The sequence below is a fragment of the Hylobates moloch genome, unplaced genomic scaffold, assembly GCF_009828535.3.
Source record: "Hylobates moloch isolate HMO894 unplaced genomic scaffold, HMol_V3 SCAFFOLD_9, whole genome shotgun sequence".
Lineage (NCBI taxonomy): Eukaryota > Metazoa > Chordata > Mammalia > Primates > Hylobatidae > Hylobates > Hylobates moloch.
In genome coordinates, this window is record NW_026652284.1 from 30,520,543 (window position 1) to 30,538,155 (window position 17,613).

Consider the following 17,613-nt stretch of genomic DNA (forward strand, 5'->3'; position numbering starts at 1 on the left):
CGAGCAGGAAATTTTAGATTTCTTTTAATTCTTACTTATCCAAGGTCAAATTATGGTTTGTAAATTATTATTAAAGTCTCTTGTTCTCCCTTCTCTAACTGTAGTGAGTTTATTGTCTATTGGTGCTCCATTCAGAGTTTGTATGGGCAAAGAAAGGAAATTAAGACCTCATTAATTGATTTTTCTACTTAATTACTTTTATAAAATATTTTGCCTGAAAAGTTGAAAGTGATGTCTGAAATAAAGTTTGGATTCCTGAAATTGGTCAACGTCACTCACGCCACCATATCACATACTTGCTGAGTGGTCAGTGTTTGTTAGAATGTGGCTTTCTTCTGTCTTTACTGAGGGAGCTGGAACAGCACTCCTCCAGCTTCCTTTCTGTCCACTTTTAGGCCTCAGGCTGTGATAGCAGCTTTAAAGTGGCTAAGAAGACCTCTGTAGGCTCCGCTTCTTACCCTCACTCCTCCACCATCTTGCTTTGCTCTGCTGCTTATGCCCACTGCCTGGGACCTGGCTTCCTTCTCCCAGCCCAATAGTGCACTATTTCCTTGGATTTTAACTGCGGCTTTTGCAGGATGCTGTGCTTTGATCTCCGTTGGCTCTACCCTCCAGCATGGCCAGTTCCACTAAATGCAGTGCCTCCTCAAGCTCTCAGAACCCCCACCTGGGCCTGGGGCACTGGAACCTTTTTGTCCTGGCATGGAAATCAGATATTTAAGCCATGCACTGGTGCTTTGCTGTACACAGCTATAATTCTCAGTGGGGGTTATCTTGCCTCTGTAGCTGGAGAACTCACTGGGTTAGGCATAGTCCAATGTTAGTGAGACTTGTGATCATGACCATGAGTTATGTGTGAGTCATTCAACATTGTTGTGCTCCATATTCCCCTGCTCTCGTCTTGTCTTGTCAGCTTGCAAATGATGCTACCAATCTCCAGGAGGCAGGTAATAGAGCAATGCTCACCCATCCTAGCAAAGAACAAAACACAACCAAAGCAAAAAAAGCACTCCTTCCTTTTCCCCTCCTCACAAAACACACACACACACCACACTCCTTAGATCGGTAGCTGTATCTCCATACATGAAAGATAGCATAATAATAATAATAATAATAAAAAGTTGGCATAATAATGATGATATGGTAATTATAATAATCATCTTGTAAGTAGCCTTGGGGAGTCAGGGTGCTTAAATGTTCCTACCAAGCTGCTTTTAAATGACTCAAAGGATTCTAAATCTTTTCAAATTTTCTTTTGGAAAATTTGACTATATTCTAATGACTTGCTTATCCTTTTATCTTTTTAAAATTTAGGTGCCGTACAAAACATTCGCACATTTTGTTGGCAATTGTATTTAAGTTTAAAAAGAAATATTTGTTTTCCTCTTCGGTGTTGATATCTTTTCAGATACTTAAAAGATAAATTGTCACTCTATCTGAGTTATTAGGCTAAAAATGCATGTTGATTATTGTGCATTTTTATTAATCTGTTGATTTCAGATTATGCTGGTTCAATTTTGAAACTTTAAGCTTGTCTTGCTTTAAGAAAAACTGATACATAAAAATGAAAACTTAAAATACATAATTTTTGGGGGAGGAAAGGTAAACTTTTTACATTGTAACAAAATCTTTTGCTTTATTATGAATTCCGTTATTTATTTATTTATTTATTTATTTATTTTGAGACAGAGTTACTCTCTTGTCCAGGCTGGAGTGCAATGGAGCTATCTCAGCTTACTGCAACCTCTTCCTCCCAGGTTCAAACGATTCTCCTGCCTCAGCCTCCCGAGTAGCTGGGATTATGGGCACCCACCACCATGCCTGGCTCATTTTGTATTTTTAGTAGAGACAGGGTTTCATCATGTTGGTCAGCTGGTCTCAAACTCCTGACCTTAGGTGATCCACCTGCCTTATCCTCCCAAAATGCTGGGATTACAGGCATGAACCACCATGCCTGGGTCCTTTAGTTATGATTATCAAAATTTAGATTTGGTATGTAGCTTTCAGGAGCATATTTATCCATTAAAATCTCACACATCGTGGCGATTCTTTAAAGACTTAAAGACAGAAATACCATTTGACCCGGCAATCTCATTACTGGGTATAAACTCAAAAGAATATGAATTGTTCTATTATAAAGACAAATGCTCTTGTACGTTCATTGCAGCACTATTCACAATAGCAAAGATGTGGAATCAACTGAAATGTCCATCAATGATAGACTGGATAAAGAAAATGTGGTACATATACACCATGGAATACTATGCAGCCATAAAAAAGAACAAAATCATGTCCTTTGCAGGAACATGGATGGAACTGAAGGCCATTATCCTTAGCAAACTAACATAGGAATAGAAAACCAATTAGCACATATTCTCACTTATAAGTGGGAGCTAAACAATGAGAACACATGGACATAGAGAGTAACCACACACTGGGGCCTTTTGGAGGGTGAAGGGTGGGAGGAGAAGATCAGGAAAAACAACCAATGGATACTAGGCTTAATACCTGGGTGATGAAATAATCTGTACAACAAACCTCCATGACACAAGTTTACCTGTGTAACAAACCTGCACATGTACTCCTGAACCTAAAATAAAAGTAAAAAAAAAAAAAAAAAAAAGGTTTCATAAAAAAAAAAAAAAAAAAAAAACCTTACACATCTATTCACAATAGCCAAGACATGGAAACAACCTAAGTGTTCATCAATGGATGAATGGATTTTAAAATGTGGGACAGTGTATAAATACACAGTGAAATGCTATGCAGCCTTAAAAACCAGGAAATTCTGGGCCGGGCATGGTGGCTCAAGCCTGTAATCCCAGCACTTTGGGAGGCCGAGGCAGGCGGATCACCAGGTCAGGAAATTGAGACCATCCTGGCTAACATGATGAAACCCCGTCTCTACTAAAAATACAAAAAATTAGCTGGGCGTGGTGGCGGGTGCCTGTAGTCCCAGCTACTCAGGAGGCTGAGGCAGGAGAATGGCGTGAACCTGGGAGGCGGAGTTTGCAGAGAGCCGAGATGTTGCCACTGCTCCAGCCTGGGCGGCAGAGAGAGACTGTCTCAAAAAAACAAAACAAACAAACAAACAAAAAACAGGAAACTCTGTCGTTTGTGACAACACAGATGAACCTAGAGGACATTATATTAAGTGAAATAAGCCAGGTAAAGAGAAAAAAATACTACATGAGCTCACTTATATATGGAATCTAAAAAAGTCAAACTCATAGCAGTAGAGAGTAGAGTGCGGTTTCAGAGGCTGCGTGGGACAGGAGTGGAGGGGAAAAGGGAGGCGCTGGTTAACGGGTACAAAACTTCAATTAAACAGGAGGAATAAGTTTTCATGTCTGATTGCACAACTCGATGACTGTAGTTAATAACAATGTATTGTATATCTCAAAATAACAAAAAGAAAGGATTTTAAATGTCTTACCACAAAGAAATGATAAATATTTGAGGCAATAGGTATGCGAATTATCCTGACTTAATCATTCCACCAATGTGTACAACCATCGAAACATCGCATTGTACCCATACATGAATACAATTATTATGTCAATTAAAAATAAAATAAAATGTAAAAAACCCCCTCACACATGTATATTCTAATTCCAGATGTTTATTTCTCACTGATCACAGATGTGGCCAGTAAATGGTTCTCTCTGTGTTTTGAGTTTCCGTTGCCCTGTAGTACAGTTCGAAATCGGGTAACATGATGCCTCCAGCTTTATTCTTTTTGCTTAGGATTGCCTTGGCTAATCGAGCTCTTTTTTGGTTCCATATGAATTTTAAAGTGGTTTTTTCTGGTTTGTGAAGAATGTCATTGGTAGTTTGATAGGAATAGCATTGAATCTGTAAATTGCTTAGGCAGTATTAGCCAAGATTTTCTAATCAACTTCTGTTTTCCCACTCTACATCATGTTTATTGTTTCTTTGTTAAATGCATAGAACGTGTTCAAGGTTCGTCCAGAAGCTCCCGGGGTCTTATGCTTCTGAGTTGCACAATTGTCTGCCACGCAAATAAATATAAGACCTTGAGACATAGGCACCAGCTCTTCAGCGAGTTTGATATTAATAAACTGGAGCCAAGGTTTGATATTCTGTAAAGGGAGGTGGATGAGATAGTGGGAAGGGAGTGGAGGTGGATCTGGAAGCCTGAGCCTGGATGTTAGGCTTGCTCCTGCACGTGCTCCTCTGCGGTCTTGAGCCACTCAACTGTTCTGGTTCATCTTGTTAATTTAGGCATAATAACTTCTACTCCACCTATGTTATACACATGGAGATAAGATGTAACAAGATCAATGGCTACAGTGTACTTTCATTCACCAAAGATGATATACACATGCTCTGTGTTAAGTGCTTCCTAGCAGGAAGCAGGACTGCCTTGGTGGAACTTAGACTCTTATGTGAAGACAAACAATAAACAAGTAAACAATAGGAATTACAAATCAAGGCAAGTGCTATAAATCAAGGAAACTATATATTGCATTTGGGGAGGGGTGCTTAAATAGGAGGATCATTAAGAGGAATCGATGTGTAAGCCAAGGCTTAAAGGATGCTTGAGAACTGTGATATGTAATGTGTAATGTTAGTTCATGATTCTGATATCAAAAACCCTAGAGTGGATGTTTACACATGTATGAACATCATAATCATCTGAGGCACATCCTTCAAACTGCAGATTCATGGACCTTCCTCTGGCGGGGGTTGGGGGTGTCTAATTTAGTAGGACTGTGGTCAGGCTCTAGAATCTAGAATCTGCATTTTTTAAAAGCATCCAGATGATCCTGTTGATCTGTTAAGTTTGGAAACTATTGTCTTGGAGAAATCCTAGTGAGAAACAAGAGTTTCCTTCCAAAGGAAAGACTATGGCTTAGTCTTCCTTAATTATGCTTCTCATCTGCCATGCTTTGCTTCTGACACCAACCTCCACGATTTGGAAACTTCTGTGATCTAGGACCCTGAGCCTCCCCAACGCTGCTGTGGGACTTGTTCCCTTTTTCCCAGCAGGTGTATTATATGAAGAGAAACTTCTGGATGCTGTTAAGTGGGAGAAGGGGGCTGTATTTCTAGTGCATATATTGGAATTCTGGTGTATACCATTGTATGTTGAGTTGACTGCTGTGGCCTAGTTTGGCAATCTAAGTCTTTTTGTAATTTTATACCTGCAGGAAAAATGTTTGGAATTCCATAAAAGTAGGCATGAAGAATTCTCACACCATAATTCATTGTATCTTTGCCCTCTGCCTAGTTTTGATATAACTTTAATATGCTTTGTGTACATATTTAATATATTTAATGTAATTGAGTGGTTTCAAATTGAGTGGTTTCTTGAGTGGAACTAGAAATAGCTCTTGGGATCATAGGTTCTACCAAAGCCCATTTCAGTCTTGGGGAAAAGGTATCGAAGCTGGTTGCTCTCTTCTCTCTCCTTCCTGGGGTATTTCAGGGGAGCCAGTAGCAATTTATTTGAGAACATTAGAGTAGCCATTGGGATTTACCTGTGAGAGTTTTTGGTTTGTTTTAGAAATCCTCCTTTGCTCCAAGCTATGTTTTAAAAAGGTTGGTTGCTAGTAGTCCACTAGGCTAGTGGCTGGCAGGGTGTGGCTAGTGTCAAACAATGTTTTGGAACACAGCCTGTCACCTTCTGCTTCAATGGAGAATGGCCTGAATAGTGATTCTTAGTTATCTCGGATGTGCACTCCGTCGCTTTTTATGCTCAATCATTGCTGCCTATAGGACCACCCCAACCTGAATGATGACTGTCAGTCATTCTCTGATAAGAGGAAGGAGTTAACACCTGGTTTGTGAACATATTTATCTTAATAAAGCACAGGGAGGTGTTAGAGCTCACCCTCTTCTTTCATCCGGGAGAATCCAGAAGTGTCAAGGTTTCTCTGGCAGGAGCCCAGCCTGCAGGTTGGGTGAGAAACTCACGAATAGGACTCTGACATGTGTGTTCACCTCTCCCTTGGAATGTCTCACTTTTATTTCAGCACAATTCCCATGTTCACCTCTGAGGTGTAAGGTAGAGTGGGTAGCCTCCTGTTTGGTGTGCTAATAACCAAAAGAGATTACCAATCACCTTCCCTTTGTTTTCCTTGGCATGCTGAAAAAGGCATACACAAATACTAATAAGAGCATCAGAGAAATAAATAAACTCAGAAAATACAAGAAGCAGCTGGGCATGGTGGCTCATGCCTGTAACTTCAGCACTTTGGGAGGCCAAGGTGGGTGGATCACCTGAGGTCAGGAGTTTGAGAACAGCCTGGGCAACATGGTGAAACCCCGCCTCTACTAAAAATATAAAAATTAGCCAGGGGTGTGGTGGCCTGTGCCTGTAATCCAAGCTACTTGGGAGGCTGAGGCAGGAGAATTGCTTGAACCCGGGAGGTGGAGGTTGCAGTGAGCCGAGATTGTGCCACTGCACTACAGCCTGGGGGACAGAGTGAGTGAGACTCCTTCTCAAAACAAAAACAAAACAAAAACAACAAAAAAGAAAATACAAAAAGCTTAGAACTTGGGTAATTTTTAGGTATAGATTTTAGATTTTAGCAAAAATGTCTTGCTTCTAGGACTGATTTCATCTTATGCCCTTTCTTGAGAATTCTAATGTCTAGTCTCAGAGGACAGTGAAAAACTCACATATATCTAGTCAGACTTAACTTTTCACGGTCTCTCGCTTGCTCCCACAAGGAAGGCAACTCTTTCCTAACCTTCTTTTCCTATAGTTAGAATTCCTATTTTTCAAGATTTTTTTCCTGGCTGCTGTTTCAGATTTCTTCCTCTCCTTTCCCTCTCCCCAGTGGAGAAGTGAGGAAGGGAGTGTGGAACTCAAACTTTATTTTATTTTTTTTAGAGACAGAGTCTTGCTCTGTCACGCAGGCTGGAGTGCTGTGGCATGATCATAGCTCACTGCAGCCTCAAACTCTGGGGCTCAAGCGACCCTCTGGCTTCAGTGTAATTTTTCAATTTTGTGGAGACAGAATCTTGCTATGTTGCCCAGGTAGTCTTGAACTCCTGGCCTCAGCAGTTTTTCCACCGTGGCCTCCCAAAGTGTTGAGATTACAGGTGTGAGGCACCACACCCAGCCATACACTTTAAAGAGTTTCAGAATCACCTAAAGGGCTTGTTCAAACCCAGATTGCTGGGCTCCACCCCTAAGAAGGTAGATGGGAGCTGAGAATTTGCATTTCTAAAAAGGGTCCAGTGATGCTATGCTAATATCCCCGGCTTGGTAACAAGCCTTCGTGTTCTTTTTTTTTTTTTTTTTTTTGAGACAGAGTGCAGTGGCGTGATCTCAGCTCACAAGCGATTCTCTTGCCTCAGCCTCTCGAGTAGCTGGGATTACAGGAACCCGGCATTATGCAGGGCTAATTTTTTTTTTTGAGAGAGAGTCTCAGTCTGTCACCCAGGCTAGATGGTAGTGGCGCGGTCTTGGCTCATGGCAACCTCTGCCTCCCAGGTTCAAGTGATTCTCCTGCCTCAGCCTCCCGAGTAGTTGGGATTACAAGCATACACCACCATGCCCAGATAATTTTTTGTATTTTTAGTAGATATGGGGTTTCACCATGTTGGCCAGGCTGGTCTTGAACTGTCGACCTCAGATGATCCACCCACCTTGGCCTTCCAAAGTGCTGGGATTATAGGCGTGAGCTACTGCACCTGGCCAATTTTTTGTATTTTTAGTAGAGACGGGATTTCACCATGTCTCCCACGCTGGTCTGGGATTACAGGTTTGAGCCACTGCACCCAGCCAATAATACTGTATGTTCTATAGAACATGATGTTCACAGGCTTCATTCATTGGTTCATTAATTAATTCATTCAACAAATATTTACTCATTCCTGCCGTTCTCAGACAGTGCTGTGGGTGCTGGAGGTTATGCTGATGCACAAGATGAAGTTCTTGCCTCTGGGAGCCTCTATGCTGGGGCAAGAGGCAGACATAGATCATGTAATATTTGTCTGGGATAAGGGCTCTGAAGAAAATGCAAACAAAGCAGGTCTGTTTGTAGGAGAGGGGTGGCTAGGGAGGATCTCTTCGAGGAGATGAGGCCTCCAGGCAGGGGAGCGGCAGGGGTAAAGGCCTGAGGTAGGAAGACGTTTGGTGTGTTGGAGCCTCAGCAGGAAGAGGCTGGTCTTACTGGGAGTTGAGGGAGGGAGAGTGGTCAGAGCGGGCGGCACAATGTTGGTAAGAGTCATACACACAAATATTCCTGTGACCAGATACTTTCAGGAAATGTTCGTTTCAACCACATTAGAATTTTTTTTTTTTTTTAAGTGTTTTTTTGAAATAGGGTCTTGCTCTGTTGCTCAGGCTACAGAGCAAGCTTAGGTGCAATCCCAGCTCACTGCAGCCTTGACTTCGGGGTTCAAGCGATCCTCCCACCTCCGCCTTCCGAGTAGCTGGGACTGCAGGCATGCGCCACCACGCCTGGCTAATTCCGTTCATTATTTTTGTAGAGATGAGGTCTCACTATGTTGCCCAGACTGGTCTTGAACTCCTGGACTCAAGTGATCCTCCCACCTCGGCCTCCCAAAGTGCTGGGATTACAGGTGTGAGCCACTGCGCCCAGCTGACGTTAAACGTTTTTCTTTATTGAAGAATTTTCCTAAGCCTTTTATTGTGCTGATCCCCATATTAATCTCCAGGAGAAGGATAAGGTATTTTTTTCTCAAATTTACGTGACCGTGAAAATTTTACTGCCGCAATCACCTCGTAGACTGATGTTCTTTGAAACACATTTGGGAAATCTCTATCTAGCAAGTCCTACTCTCTCATTCTCTAACTGGGAAAACTGAGGAGCAGAGAAATCAAATAGCCTGTTCCAAGTAATAAAGCTTGAGGCGACATGAGGTGGTGGAAGGAACACAGAGTTTGCAGGTGGAAGATGAGGTTTGAGACTTTGCTCTTGCATTTTGTGAATGTGGGACCTGGCCTCCGTTGCCTGAACTCGGTGGGTCTTAGTTTCCTCAGCCAAAGTGAGAGATTGCACTGTTTGATTTCTGAGGATCCTGGAGTCACTCTGGGTGAGTGACTACTGATTTTTTTTGACCAGGGAGCCTTGTGTCAGCTAAGCCAAAGGAAAAGCACTGGGAAATGTACATAAATACATTTATCAAATACCACCATCTAGGTTATTTTTGCTTTCAAATGAATATACTTCCCAGGCAAGTAATTAAAATAAAATCTGTCAGAGAATGTAAAACTCTAAATCATAAAATGTTCGTTAAAAAAAAAGAAGCAATGGAGAAAGACTAAGATCTATGGTAATGTACTTTGCTGTAAAATATTTTAGCATTGATTTCCATTTTTATGAAATTCATAGTTGATTTGAATACAAACAGTAAATCTCACCACAGGTGAAATCTATCTTTTTCTTGTTTGCTTTCCGAGGAATTGTTGAGGAAAAAATTAGGAAAAAAAAAAGACTCCTGGATTTTAGTTTTTTACTAGCTGTAAGAGTTACTTTGAGTTGATGTTTCTTTATCTATAGGAGGGATCCAAATATTCCTTAAGGTCTTTACAGCTCTACTAATTTAAGATACCTATATTTGACAATTTTTTCCTTGAAGGGATGTTAGCAATAGAATCTTGGTCAAGGTGTGGCTGGGACCTGAGGGTTCTGAGGACTTAGGATGTGAGCTGTGTACAGGTAAGGTAAAGTCATGGTAAATAATTATGTTAAAGAGAAGATGCCAGTTGGGAGCTCTTTGGTGAGATTTTCCTAAGGAATTCTGCTGTTCCTACAGAGCAGCAAAGTTTGGGGATTGTTTAAAGAAAGAATGAAGGTGTATAAGTTCCATTATTATCTGTTCACCAGTTTGGGTTCTCCTCATTCTGGGCCCAGGGTAGGAATGTACTTTCTGGCCCCCTTGGGGTTGGATGGGGCCATGTGACAAATTGTGGCCAAACAGTCCCATGTAGTTCTGCAAGGGATATATCCAGGCCAGAACACTTAACTGCCAGGGGAACACCCTTTTCCTCTGTCACAGGGGTGGCAACATTCTGGTGCCATCAGCCTGGGTTCTGGAATCAGAAGTCATGGATCAGATATGCCAGATGACTCTTGAATGGATTATGAATTGTGACCAAGGAATAAACCTTTCTGATTATAAATGCTAAGATATTTAAGCCTGCTTGTTACTGCAGCGTAATGTAGCCTATGCTGACTACTGGATTCAATAAGTTGAGAAATCCCAATGAATCAAAGGGAGAGCAGCTATCTGGTAAATAATTATGTTAAAGAAACGATGCCAGTTGGTAGCCCTTTGGTGAGATTTTCCTAAGGAATTCTGCTGTTCATATACAGTAGCAAAGTTTAGAGATTTGGCTAAAGAATGAATGAATGAATGTGTTCCACTGTTACCTGTTCAAACTGGGATAAGCTATAAAGCACATCATGCAAGAGGCAGTATGCTAGTTTGGGCAGGCCTCTCCTCCTCCTCCTTCTCCTGGGAGGTCAAGGCTGCAGTGATTTGTGATGGTGCTACTGCATTCCAGGATGAGTGACAGAGCAAGACCTTGTCTCAAAAAAAAAAAAAAAAAAGTCAAGCATCTGTGAATTTTCAAAATGTAAAATACCAAGGTTTTTCCAAATCAGATAAATCAGGAATGTTCACCTTTACATCCAAAAAAGAAAAGTGACAAAAAATTCAAGTATAAGTTCAGCAGAATAATATAAAATCTGAAATAGGTGACCAAAATTTCAAATTATTAACAGATAGTTCAATTTGATGGATCTTTCAGTAAACTTTAGTTTGAAACAACAACGAAAAATACCATTTACCAAATGGTATTTTGTTATTTTCAGGAAATTATTATCTAATTTGAAAAATAAAAAATGGAATCCATAGCAAATAAGAAAAATACAAAAAAGGAAATCAAGCTTTGATATGGTTTGGCTGTGTCCCCACCCAAATTTCATCTTAAATTATAGTTCCCATAATCTCCACATGTTGTGGGAGAGACCCAGTGGGAGGTAACTGATCATTGGTTATCCTCATGCTGTTCTTGTGATAGTGAGTTCTCACAAGATCTGATGGTTTTATAAGGGGCTTTTCCCCCTTTTGCTCAGTACCTCTCTTTGCTGTTCCCATGTGAAGAAGGAGGTTTTTGCTTCCCCTTCTGCCATGATTGTAAGTTTCTTGAGACCTTCCCTGCCATGCTGAACTGTGAATTAATTAAACCTTTTTCCTTTATAAATTACTCAGTCTCAGGTAAGTCCTTATAACAGTGGGAGAACGGACTAATACAACCTTTATAGGAATCAAGAGAATATTATGGACAAATAAAAACTTCTTAAATCAATAGCATATCCTGCATTACTGTGTGTAGAAAACTGTAATTAATATAAGGTAGTTTTTGTTAGTTGCATAATCTAAAAGTATGAAAAAAATTTGATTATATCTCTAAAAAGACCACAGAGTTGTCATTGAAATACACATTACTTGAGACAATGGGCAAAGTTCCCATTTGTGGGATATTTCTTTTTATTTGTGGGAAATATCTTCTTCTTTTCATACAGTGAAACAAAGAAAAATTGTACCAGGTGAGAAATCTTTTTCTCTAAAGTAAGCTTCTTAAATACCTCCAATAATGTAATACTTGTAAAATATAAATTTTCAAAACTCAGACTTGCAACAGGTTATTATTAAACAAATGCACACAAATCTTATTGCTTGGCACCAGATTTTTCAAAAGTTAAAGAACTATTTAAACCACCAAACTGTGCTTAAATCATATTTCAAACTTTTATACTTAGTGCTTTTATATTCTGAATGTAGACTCTCAATCTAATGACAGTTTAGTCTGAGCCCTGCAATATATATACAAGCAAGTAATATTTCACTTCAAACCAAAAGAAATGATTAATCTTCTATTTTTGTCAAAATCATAATATTAAGATAACTATAAAAGTTAGGATTTATCCATGGCCAATGTATGGCATTCTATGGAAAGCCTTTGTTTATTCCTTCTTTACTTTCAGCTTCCTCTTTGAAACTTCTTCATCCACCTCGTGTTCCTCTTCCACATTGTTCAAAGGTTGAGAAGATTCTGGTAATAATTTTTTGGACTGGTGCTATGGCTTGGATCTGTGTCCCTGCCCAAATCTCATGTCAAATTGTAATCCCCAGTGTTGGAGGTGGAGCTTGGTGGGAGGTGATTAAATCACGGGGGTGGTCACTCATGAATGGTTTAACACCATCCACTCTGTGGTGTTCTTGTGATAGTGAGTGGGTGAGTTATAATGAGATCTGTTTATTTAAAAGTGTGTAGCACCTCTTCCCTCTCTCTCTTCCTCCCGTGTTGGCCATGTGAAGTGCCAGCTTCCCCTTTGCTTTTCACTGTAATTGTAACTTTCCTGAGGCCTCATCAGAAGCCAAGCAGAAGCCGTCATGCTTCCTCTACACCTGTAGAACCATGAGCCAATTAAGGCTCTTTTCTTTATAAATTACCCAGTCTCAGGTATTTCTTCAGAGCAGTGCAAGAAAGGACAAATACAGAAAATTGGTACTGAGGAGTGGGGCATTGCCATACAGATACCTGAAAACGTGGAAGTAACTTTAGAGCTGGGTAATAGGTAGAGGTTGAAAGAGTATGGAGGGCTCAGAAGAAGACAGGAAAATGATGGAAAGTTTGGAACTTCCTAGAGACTTGTTAAATGGTTGTGACCAAAATGCTGATAGTGATATGTACAATAAAGTCAAGGCTGATGAGGTCTCAGATGGAGATAAGGAACTTATTAGAAACTAGAGTAAAGGTCACTTTTGCTATGCATTAGCAAAGAGTCTGGCTGCATTGTGCCTGTGCTCTAGGAATCTGTGGAATTTTGAACTTGAGAGAGATGATTTAGGGTATCTAGTGGAAGTCATTTCTAATCAGCAAAGTGTTCAACGTATGGACTGGCTGCTTCTAACATTTTATGCTCATATGTGTGAGCAAAGAAATGACCTGAAACTTGAATATATATATATATATATATATATATATATATATATATATATATACACACACACATACACACACACACACAAACACACACATATATATACATATATAATATATATACATGTATATGTGTGTGTGTGTATATATATAAAATGTTTGAGACAGAATCTTGCTTTGTTCCCCAGGTTGGAGTGCAGTGGCATGATCATGGCTCACTGTAGACCTCTGCCTCCCAGGCTCAGGTGATCCTCCCACCACAGCCTCCTAAGTAGATGGGTTTATAGGCGTATGCCACCACACATGGCTAATTTTCTTGTATTTTTAGTAGAGGCAGGGTCTTGCTGTGTTGCTCAGGCTGGTCTCGAACTCCTGGTCTCAGGTGATCCTCCTGCCTCAGCCTACCAAAATGCTGTGATTACAGGTGTGAGCCACTGCACCTGGCCCTGGAATTTATATTTAAAAAGGAAGCAGAACACAAAAGTTTGGTAAATTTGCAGCCTGGCCATGTGGTAGGAAAAAAAAAAACTCTCATTTTCTGGGGAGGATTTCAGTCAGGATGGATAAATTTGCAAAGTTAAAAGTAAGACAAATACTAATAGATAAGACAATGGGAAAAAGGCCTTGAAGGCACTTCAGAGACCTTCATGACAGCTCCTCCCATCACAGGCCCAGAGGCCTAGAAGGGAAGAGTGATTTCATGGGCCAGACCCAGGGCCCCCCTGCCCTTCACAATCTTGGGACACTGCTTTCCACATCCCAGCTGCTCCAACTTCAGCCATGCCTCAAAGGGTCCCAGGTACAGTTTGGGCTGATGCTTCAGAGGGTGTAAGCTGTAAGCCTTGGAGGCTTCCATACAGTGTTAACCCTGTTGGTGCACAGAGCACAAGAGCTGAGGCTTGGGAGCCTCCACCTAGATTTCAGAGGATGTATAGTAAAGCCTGAATGTCCAGGTAGAAGCCTGCTGCAGGGTCGGAGCCCTCATGGAGACCATTTACTAGGGCAGTGCAGAGGAGACATGTGGGGTTGGAGCCCCCAGACAAAGTCCCCATTGGGGCACTGCCTAGTGGAGCTGTGAGAAGAGGGCCACCATCCTCCAGACCCCAGAATAGTTGATCCACTGTCATCTTGTACCCTCAGCCTGGAAAACCCACAGGCACTCAATGCCATACCATGAGAGCAGCTTTGGGGACTGAACCCTTTAAAGTCACAGGGCAGAGCTGCTCAAGGCCTTGGGAGCCCACCCCTTGCATTGCAGTGCCTTGGATGTGGGACATGGAGTCAAAGGAGATTCTTTTGGAGCTTGTGATTTAATGACTGCCCTGCTGGATTTCGGACTTGTTGGACTTGTAAGGGGTCTGTAGCCCCTTTTACTGAATTTATCTCTTTTGGAATGGGAGTATTTACCCAATTCCTGTTCCCTATTGTGTTTTGGAAGTAACTAACTTGTTTTTGATTTTACAGGTTCATAGGCTGAAGGGATTTGCCTTGTCTCAGATGAGACTTTGGGCTTTGGACTTTTGAGTTAATGCTGTAATAAGTTAAGACTTTGGGGGGACTGTTGGAAAGGGATAATTGTATTTTGCAATGTGAGAAGGATGTGAGATTTGGGAAGGGCCAGAGGTGGAGTGATATGGCTTGGATCTGTGTCTTCACCCAAATCCCATGTCGAATTGTAATCCCCAATGTTGGAGGTGGGGCCTGGTGGGAAGTAATTGGATCACAGGGGTTGTCCCTCATGAATGGTTTAGCACCATCCCCTCAGCGCTGTTCTCATGATAGTGAGTGAGTGAGTTATTGTGAGATTTGGTTGTTTAAAAGTGTATAGCACCTCTTCCCTCTCTCTCTTCCTCCTGCTCTGGCTATGTGAAGAACCAGCTTCTCCTTTGCCTTACAATGGTAAGTTTCTTGAGGCCTCCCCCAAAGCTAAGCAGAAGCTGTCATGCTTCCTATAGAGCCTGCAGAACGGTGAGCCACTTAAACCTCTTCTCTTTATAAATTACCCAGTCTCAGCTATTTCTTTAGAGCAGTGCAAGAATGAACTAATATAACAAGTATGGCTGCAGTCTGTGCCTTTTTGAAGGACAAAGGCAATCTGCCACAAATATCATAAAGAGTCCTAACAACAGCCCTGAAAGCAGAATTGCTAAAGCAAAAACTGTATACGATTTCCAAACCGGTAATCTAAGGTCTTCAATAAAATAGTTATGACAAATCTTGATCCACATAGAGAGCTGAAAGAGTGCTGACCCTACTGCTCATCAGAAAAGAACCTGAACCAAACCATGATGGAATTGGTTCAATACTCTTCCACTTTTCATCATTTATAAAGTTTCTGAAGTCCTTCTTAGTCCTTGGACCCTGATGGTGTCTAAATTCACCATCTTTACAATGATAAATAGTAGGAGAGCAGTTATGATGAACTGTCTACTCAGTCCTGGCTGCCCTGTGACATCTACTTTTGCTACATTAACCTCAAGAACTTCTCTCCATTCAGCAAAACTTTCCCACTCTAGTGGAAGCTTTTGACAAGCAGGGTACCACAGGGCACAAAATTCTATCATCCAGTCTCCTTCCAGCAACTGTCTTCAGTTCTCATCCATGAAAATGCATACATCTCTCTGCCACCTGTTCTGTTTCTTTCCATGCCCTCTAAAGCAATAGCACCAGGACTGCCAGGGAAACCATGACTCCCAGGGGGCGCCATGTCTGCTGCTTGCCCACCTCACAACAAGTGAGACAGCCTCGGCAGACTTGATCTCTCTGGGCCCTGGTTTCTCCATCTGCATAAAGGGATGGTAATATTATCTAGCTCATAGGGTTGTTGCAAAGAATAACTGTTAAGATATGTCAAGACCTTAGACTAATGCTTGGAATGTAATAGGCAGTCAATAACTCTTAGCCATTCTTCTCTCTCCCCTACTCCCTTTCCCTCTCATTTTTTAAAATTTTATTTATTTATTTATTTAGAGACAGAGTCTCACTCTGTCACCCAGGCTGGAGTGCAGCAGGGTGATCTCAGCTCACTGCAACCTCTGCCTCCTGGGTTCAAGTGATTCTCGTGCCTCAGCCTCCCGAGTAGCTGGGATTACGGGTGTGAGCCACCACACCCGGCTAATTTTTGTATTTTTAGTAGAGAGGGGTTTTGCCATGTTGGCCAGGCTGGTCTCAAACTCCTGACCTCAAGAGGATAGGCCAAGGCTGATCTGTCTGCCTCAGCCTTCCAAAGTGTTGAGATAACAGGCATGAGCCACCACGTCGGCTCTGTTATTATTATTTTTATTGACGTAGGAAAAAAATAAGACTCAAAGGATAAACATGTGTGAAAGTAGCCATCTCTGGGTAGTAGGGTTCTGAATGACTTTTATTTCTTTGGATTTTTTTTTGATACCAAATTTGTGTGCACTGAACTTAAGTTACTTTATAGTTAGAAAAAAATATTATTTAAAAACAGTATATTGGCTGGGCACAATGGCTCGTGCCTGTAATCCCAGCACTTTGGGAGGCTGAGGCAGGTGGATCACTTGAGGTCAGGAGTGTGAGACCAGCCTGGCCAGTATGGTGAAACCCCGTTTCTACTAAAAACACACAGAAAGTGGCTGGGTGTGGTGGTGCGCGCCTGTAGTCCCAGATACTTGGGAGGCTGAGGCAGGAAAATCGCTTGAACCCAGGAGGCAGAGGCTGCAGTGAGCCGAGATCATGCCACTGCACTCCATCCAGCCTGGGCAGAGAGCGAGATTCCGTCTCAAAACAAAAAACAAAAAACAAAAACAAACAAACAACAACAACAAAAACAAACAAAAACCTGAAAAAAAACCCCAAACAGTATATTTACTATGATTTTTTTTCCAAAGAATGTATACCACTCACTACATTAAGTCCTATGATTAGTGCTTTTACCTCAGTTTTATGACCTATTTCCATTAGCTTTCATCTACTTTGAAACATCTTGCATCTTGACTTTAATTTCATTAATGATTTTTTTTCCCTTGTCCACCTATTCTTGAGACCAGCGAATCTCCTGATCTCTAATAACTTATCAAGTCTTATGAATCTTTTCTCCTAAACCTCTCACACTACTGTCCACTGTCCCAGCCTACTTCTGATCCTTACCACTTCATGTCTGGACTGTCGAGTTTTCTTATCCACCAGCTTCCTTTCAATTCTTACATAGTAAAGCCAGACAAATACTCTTAAAATACCACCTTATGTCATTCCTTTGCTCAAACACTGGCATAGGCTCCTTATATTCCCCATTGCCAAGGATAAAATCCAATTTCCTGGCTCGACGTTGAAAGCTGTCCACGTTACTCTATCTCTGCTATCTCAAATAATTTACCCCTTACCTTATTTATGGTCTTTTCCTACCATATTTCTGTACAGGAGCACTTTTGCCCTCCTGCCTCCTTTATGTCCAAATTTTACTTGTCCTTCAAGACCTTACCTAAATATATACTTGTCTGAAATGTTCGTTTTTTTTCCTTTGTAAATTGCAATAGCACTGCTCTGTTTGGCCATTAATCACACACTGGCTTGAGATTTTCTTATGTTGAAATGGAATTAATCTATATCTTTTAACATTTCTGTTGTCTGTTTCTCCTCTCCAACTAAATTATAGTATTTCTAAGGGTGCTTACATTTTCTAACAACCCAGTGCT

General features: G+C 41.2%; 1 protein-coding gene and 1 pseudogene across 3 annotated transcripts in view; one reads left to right on the forward strand and one right to left on the reverse strand.

Moving 5' to 3' along the window:
* SLCO5A1 (solute carrier organic anion transporter family member 5A1) overlaps positions 1-17,613 on the forward strand; it is a 160,022-nt gene that overhangs the window by 19,864 nt on the left and 122,545 nt on the right. The gene's annotated exons all lie outside the window — the stretch shown is intronic.
* On the reverse strand, positions 11,878-15,558 carry LOC116813735 (thioredoxin-related transmembrane protein 1-like; annotated as a pseudogene).